Source organism: Tupaia chinensis, unplaced genomic scaffold, assembly GCF_000334495.1.
Source record: "Tupaia chinensis unplaced genomic scaffold, TupChi_1.0 Scaffold143836_1, whole genome shotgun sequence".
Classification (NCBI taxonomy): domain Eukaryota; kingdom Metazoa; phylum Chordata; class Mammalia; order Scandentia; family Tupaiidae; genus Tupaia; species Tupaia belangeri.
In genome coordinates, this window is record NW_006203686.1 from 1,197,576 (window position 1) to 1,204,903 (window position 7,328).

The window sequence follows — 7,328 nt, forward strand, 5'->3', positions numbered from 1 at the left end:
GGGGGGGTGGCCGTGCTCCAATTCCTTCTCTTTTCTCTCAGGATTTGGGGCACACATGTACATGTGCCCAGCGTGTTTTTCAAGCTGCTTAGTCCAGGACTCAAACCATGCAGTCAGCCTTGTGGGATCCAGCCACTTTAATGACCATGCCATTGATGGGCCCTCGTGGGTATAGTTTCATACACTGACATCCACCATGTTCTTGGGTCTTTATTATAAGCCTGCGTACCTTTCCTTCCTCCCTCCTTTCTCCTTTCCTTCCTCCTGCCTTTCCTTCCTTTCTTCCTTCCTGTGCTAGACTCCACACTGTGCTGGAGTAGAGCAGTGGCTTAGCAGAGGTGGTGGAGCAGCAGGGGAGGGCTGGCCTCAGGGGTTACTTGTGGACATACTGATTTCTCTGTCTGGTAGAGGTGCAGTGGGAGACTTAAGTGGGGCAGGCGATGCTTTTGGACACAAGGCAGAAGTATGCCTTGGTATTGCAGGCAGTGCTGCAGGGAGAGGCCCATTGCAGCCTGGGTGAGACCTGAGAAAGGTTCTAGGGCAGGGTGGCCAAGAGAAAGACTGGAGGGATAAATGGGGGCCAGATGGTGCCCAGCCTATGGGCTGCCTCAAAGGGATTTTGTCAGGATAAAAAAGGTGTCATGCAAGAGAAGAGTGTGGGGACGTTATCCTTGCTGCTAGGTGGCCAAGATGCAAGAGAGACAGGGTGGGTGTGGGCAATTAGGGCGAAGGGGGGTGGGGGGAATTGGACCTGGGAAGTGGGTGAGAACAGATGGCCTGACTTGTGGGCTGGATGCCAGGAGCTGCCTCCCCCCGCCCCTTTTGAAAGCTAATTCTCCTCTCTCAGAGCTGCTCACCTTCCTGCTGGGTGTTGGGTGGAGTGGGGGTGTTGGGGGATGATTTACAAGTTTTTCTGCAGTCAGCCTTCAGATCTGTCACTTGTAGGCCCCAGAGTAGTTTTTTTTTTTTTCCTGTCACTAGGGCACTTTACAGCGTCCAACCTACAGCCCTTGGAAACTCCAATTAAAAACACATTTGCCTTAGACCACTGCTGGTTAGTCTGCATGGCCCTTTCCTCCTGCTATTATCACATTAAAAATATCTGAGCATGCTTGGGAGGAGGAAAGGGCAGTTTTGAGGTGAAAGCACATACTTTCTGCTGCTTGGTGTATAATTTATGTGTCCTAACTGACCCACCAGTAACTCTGATAATGAGCTGACATGTGCGATTGAGAGCTCAAGAATGTAGAAAACATCACTGCTGAAATTACTGTGAATGGGATACTGCAGTAAACAGATCTGTTCTTCTTCCTCCCTCTCGGTACAAAAATGTTAGGGTGCGATTTATGTGCTAAGCTCTCAGCACTGTTTAAATCATCTTCTATACTGGACATGCACAGTTGACATTCTTAGAGCAATTTTGATTGATCATATTCTTTTATTATTTCAGGGGTAGAGGAAAGGTTTCCTTGCTTTCCTTCCTAAGTGAATGTTGGACTTCCATCGGATAGGGTGCAACAGGCAAAATGAAGAGTATTTTAGACACGCCTTTGCTGCTTGCTTGTTCCTGGATAATTTTGTATGTATTTCCCTAAAATGAGGAAAAGCACACATAACAAAGAAATTGCATTTATGTCATTTTTAAAAAGTTTATTTAGTCATTTTTTTCCCCATGAGAGCAACACAGAAGGAAAGAGACAGAAAGACAGCCTCTTTTCCCACCCCCAAACCTTCTACTGTGCCACCAGCTAATAAGATGGTGGTTAAGGAGCCTGGATTTCACATGGCCGGCTGCAGGGTTCACATCTTAGACCCAGCAGCTTGAGAAATACCCCAGGTGTAAATGCATGTGTGCCTAGAATCTGGAGGGGAAGATGGAGAAGGGATTGCGGAGTGACCATCCCTCTTGAGGGATGCTTTCTCATGTTCTCTCCCTCTCTGTGTCTCTGTCCAGTGAGTCCAGGTGCCCTATAGCGTACCAAAAAAAAAAAGGAGAAGGCTGCATGCCCATCATCCAGGACTGGATGGAGCTGGGGGTGGATGACGGCGTCAGTACTATTGGGGGTACATACACTCGTGCTCGCTCTTTCTCTTTTGTTCATGGAAGAAATAAATACACTTAAAACATCTGACTTGTTTCTTTGTAGTTTTTTGGATTTTTTTTTTAGTATGTTTGTTAGAAGATTTAAAATTATGTCCGATTTACATTACTTCTGCTGGGCAGAGCTGGTCTAAAGATGCATTTGCTAGGCAGAATAGTTTCTATGGAACTCTTGAGCAGGGAGCTCCTGAAAGCTTTATCTCAATGGCTCAGGGAGATGCTTGTGACAATTCCCACTGCTGTGTCCCCAGGAAGATGACAGCACAACTTCCTTCATGACTTCCCAGCTGCCTGAAGCCTTCAGAGCCTGCCAGTGCTTTGCAGAAGGGTCTGCTTATCTTTCAGTCTGTGACTGGTGACAGCAAGAGGGCACACGTGGCAGTGGGTCAGCTCCTTCTTAGAACAAAAAGAGCTCAAGGGGTTCTTGAGATTACTGGGGTCTGCAAAGTTTTAATAACACTCTTCAGATGGTGGAAAGCATTTGGTGAGTCAGCAGTGATTGTTAGCCACTCAGACAGTGCACATGAAAGTGTATATTATGAAAAAGCTATATGTGACTTCCAAAATTTTTTGTACCAAATAAACTTAGTTTAATTCCATTTTCCATGAACTCTTGGAAGTTCCCTCATCTTTGTTACTGCTCATTTTTTATGGTACGTTTGCATTGTTTTTCTTTATTTATAGTAGAGTGCATGCATGAAAACCTGAGTGTGTGTGTGTGTGTGTGTGTGTGTGTGTGTATGAGAGAGAGAGAGAGAGAGAGAGGAGCCCCCTGCACAAGGTCTGGTCATGCTGCAGTTTCCTTATTCCAGTCCTCTAGCTCATTGGACCTTGGGCACTCGTGGAAGTTGGATGTGTTTCAGGCTGACCAGGCTGGGGATTTGAACTCCATTCACCATGTGGGACCTGGCGTCTTTTGAATAGTGCATTACTATTGTGCCACTGAACTGGCCCCTGCATTTTAAACAAACCTTCTTGAAGGGTTCAAATTCTTTGGGTGTGCACTTCTAAAAAGATGCTAGGTCTGGTGGCCAAGGTGGAATGTCCCCAGGGAGGGCTGTCACTATAGCCTGTAAGCTGAGGCCAGGGAGCTGAGTGGTTCTTTTTGTAGATTTCCAGAGTGTGTTGACAAACCTGAGGCATTTGTACAGAGAATAAAGAAGTTCGTCTTGTGCGATCTGAGAGGCCTCCCGCCTTACCAGTGTGAGCAAGGACGAATGCCACATCTGGGTTCTCTACCAGGTGACAAGGAAGGCGTGGTGCTGTTTGGAAGGCCAGGCTGTGGGCTTAGACACAGACTTACGTGGATTCATCTGGGGATGCTCGTTTCCAATATTAGGAGGGTTCTTTGCATACTCTTGCAGCAACAAGTCAGGGTATTTCACTGGCATGTCTGTATTTAGGAACTCTGTGTTTTTCAGAGTCCCTAAATCACGCTAATCAAGGACATTTTGTTACAAAGGATAAATTTCCGGTCATGATTTGTTATAAGTACACTTTTGTAGGAACTTGTAAAATAATTTTTAAATGTCCTGCTTTCAAATAACTGTCCTTTCAACTAAGCAGTTTCAAAATAAATACTTGAATGCCAAGTGTTAATGATTGCAGTAAATCATTACTGCTGAGGCATATACTAGCATTTTGCAGTAAATTCCTCAGGAGAGGGACCAGCAGTTAGCGTAATGGCTATGTCGCTGGACTCCCATGTAGTCGACCGCAGTTCGAGTCTCAGATCCCGTGGCTTAAAACTCACGCTGGAAAAAAAAAAAAAAAAACCTCACGCCGGGTGCATGTGTGTGTGTGCCCAAGATCCTGAGAAGAGAATGGAGGAGAATGTGTCTGGTGAGCGCATGGGCTCTATAGCAAAAACCTCTCCAAAAAAAAAAAAAAAAAAATTGTCAGGAGAAATGCCCGCTGTTTTATGACCAGAATATTTGTATTATTTTCTTTTTGCTTTCTCTCTTTCTCTTTTCCCTTCCTGCCCTTCTTGCCTCCCTCTATTTCTTTCTCTCTTCCTTTCTTCCTCTTGTTTGTTTCTCCTTCCTATGTCCCTCTCCCCTTCCCATAGCTTCAGGAGCCTCCTCATGCAGTCTGTCCTGGAAAGCATGTGCCTGGCTGGATTTGTTCACGGGCCTCAGACTCTAGCCCACTGGGGCTGGGCTCATCCTCCCGAAGAACCCCCAGCAGGGTCTTAACCTGCTTCTTCTCACTCCTTGAGTCTACTGAAGGAGACCATGAGTATTTTGAATTTTTAGTGACTTTTATTTTTTTTTAACTACAGAATTAAAGATCAATCCTACAAAATGACCTGCCTTCTGTGTGTGTGTATTTTCAACATAATTTGAAAAAAATATATTGCATTGTAAAGCAGAGTAATTTTGCCTGTGTTTTATTAGTAAGGGGGAGGCAATTTTAGTCCTTAGTGGTTTGGAGAGCTTGGCGGGTTAGAGTCTGAGATTGTTTTTTGTTGGGCTGGACAAAGGTGAATGCCTTCATTGTTTGCTTGTGTGGAGCTGTTAGTAGTTTATGGGTGGTGATTAAGTAGAGCTGTATAAGGCAATTTACAGCTTGTTCTAGTCCCCACTGCACTTGGTTCATTTGCAGAAATTGGATCTTTCAGCTGGAGGTTTCCACCTGCCCCATAGAGGGCTGTCCCCTTCACCCCTCAGGGCTCTGCTCCTCTAAGGCCTTCCTCCTCACTTCCATGGCTAACACCTCAGGCTCCAATTGGCTGTATAAGGTCAACCCCCACCCCCTCTATCTGGAGTTCCACATCTAAAAATTCAACCAACCATGATTGTAAATGGTCAAAAAAAAAAAATTGCTTGCATCTGTATGCACAGATGCCTGAATACACACAGACTTCTCATTGTTCCCTAAGCAATATAGTTTAGCAACCATGTACCTAGCATTTACATTGTCTTAGCTAGTGTAAGTAATCTAGAGATAACCTACTGTATACGCAGGGTGTACACAGGTCATATGCTAATACTATGCTATTTTATATAAGAGACTTGAGCTTCCACCGATTTCGATACTCAAGGGCTCCTGTTGGTGCCCTCCTTGGTTACTGAAGGACTACTCTGTATTTCTGAATTAGTCCTGGTGGTGTCAAGTTTAAAAGGTCTATTTAAATGTTGTCCCCTTTGGCCTGCAAGTACCTGGAAATAAGGTTTGTCTGATACTAATCTTGGTAGTGGAGTGTTCGATTACTGAGTGTGCCTCCTCTGCCATCCAGGAAAAACTTGTGATTGCCCATTCACCTTCTTTCTCTGAGTTGGCCTACTACATTCTCACAGTTCCTAAGGGCCCATTACATGTATTTATTTTTCCCTTTCTGTCAATGAGGAACTGAAACCCATGGAAGTTAATTTGTCCAAGGCCATCTGGCTAAGATGTAGGATAACCAGGATTCTCGTTCAGGCAGTTGGACCCTGGGACTGAGCCATCACTGAAAACCACTGCATTCCAATTGAACCATGAGAAACACTTCAAACAATTTTATATTAAAAGGAAAAAAAAAGACCAGAAAAAGAAAATCTGGGCCAGCAAATGGTGTGGTGGTTAAGGGATTGGATCCCACATGGCTGACTTTGCGGTTTGAGTCCCATACCAGTGGCTTGAAAATCATGCTGGGCACGTGTGTGTGTGTGTGTGTGTGTGTGTGTGTGTGTGCCCAAAGTCCTGAGAGGATCACAGAGGAAAGGGGATTGGCCATTCCCTGGGGCGGGGTGGGTGGTGGTGATAATGGTGGTGATGTCTCACTTTCACTTTCCCCCATCTCTGTCTCCAGGAGTACACATGCCCTATGGCAAAAGTCTTAAAAAAAATGTGGCCATCAACTCTAGGACAAAAGGGTTGTTTCCACTTTGGGGCTATTGTGAATACTGCTGCTGTGAACATTTGTGTATAAGTTTTTGTGCAACCTATGTTTCATTACTCCTAGGTGTGTGCCTACTAGTGGAATTCCTGGGTCAGATGGTAGCTCTATATTTAACTTTTTGAGGGAACGCCAAACAGTTTTCCACAGCAGCTGCACCCTTTCACATTCTCCCAGCAGCAGAAGAGGGTTCTAGTTTCTCCACTTTCTTGCCAACACGTTATCAGTCGTTTTTGATTGGATGAAATGATCCTTTATGTACCTTTTAGTTCAGGAAATACAATTTTATGGAGGAAAATGAACTGTTCTTGAAACTTAATAGAATTCTGCAAAGGAATTAATATGTATATATGAGAAGTGAAAAAGAGTCATTTTAAGTTTATTTATTGACTACTCTGTTCCTGAGTATGTTCCTGAGTATGTTCCTGTACTCTGTTTATGAAGTAACAACCAACTCCTGTTCGGAGTAAGTTTGTGTATTTTTTCTAAAAACAGATGGCAGCCAGAATATAAGCAGGATTTCATGAAGATAATCTTATCAGTTCTGTTTATTTGTACTCCCCTCCCCCATCCCCCAAAATGATCCTTGCTGAGAGTAGAAAAGGACAATAACCTCTCGCAAGTAAGTGGTATAGGTCATCCGATATTACCATTTCATGCTGAGTGCAAACATCTTTTTGATGGTCTTTTTTGCCCTTTCTGTTCCGTGCTCCAACTGTTCCCACGACAGGGAAGAGTGGACTATGATTCTAAAACCTGCTGACTTATTTTGTGTCCCCTAAGAGGATTTCCTAGTGTGTGAGCGTTCTTGGAATTGGAGCAGTTTTATATATTTTATAAAGTCTCTATGTCCTTACTCCATTTACCTACTTCACTTTCTTTTCTCATACTACTGCTTCTCTGGTTGCATAATTATTCTCTAGGGAACAAAGAGACTAGATAGGGAAGCTGATTTGAATAAGCAGAGCTTACCTCTGTGCTCTTTAAAGCTGGAACAGTTTATATACTATCCAATCTTTTCTGGTGTCTGGTACATGATAGAGGAGGTGTCAAAAGATATTTACTGGAAAGAAGGACAAACTTGTGCAAGGATGGAAAGAATGGATGAGGGAGCAATTTACAGACCGATGAATGAGTTTAGGTGTGTTTGTTGATTCTTCTGTTTTTAAAAAATATGCCCAAGGGCACATGCACTTGTTCTTGAGAGACACAGAGAGGGAAAAGTAAGAAAGTACTACCCAAAGGGAATGGTCACGCCGATCCCCCTCTCCTCCATCTCTCTCTTCCTTTCAGGATTTTGGGCACACACACACACACACACACACACACACACACACACACACACAT

The 7,328-nt window shown here is 44.2% G+C and overlaps 1 protein-coding gene across 1 annotated transcript in view; it reads left to right on the top strand.

Moving 5' to 3' along the window:
* MYO10 (myosin X) overlaps positions 1–7,328 on the top strand; it is a 267,646-nt gene that overhangs the window by 35,178 nt on the left and 225,140 nt on the right.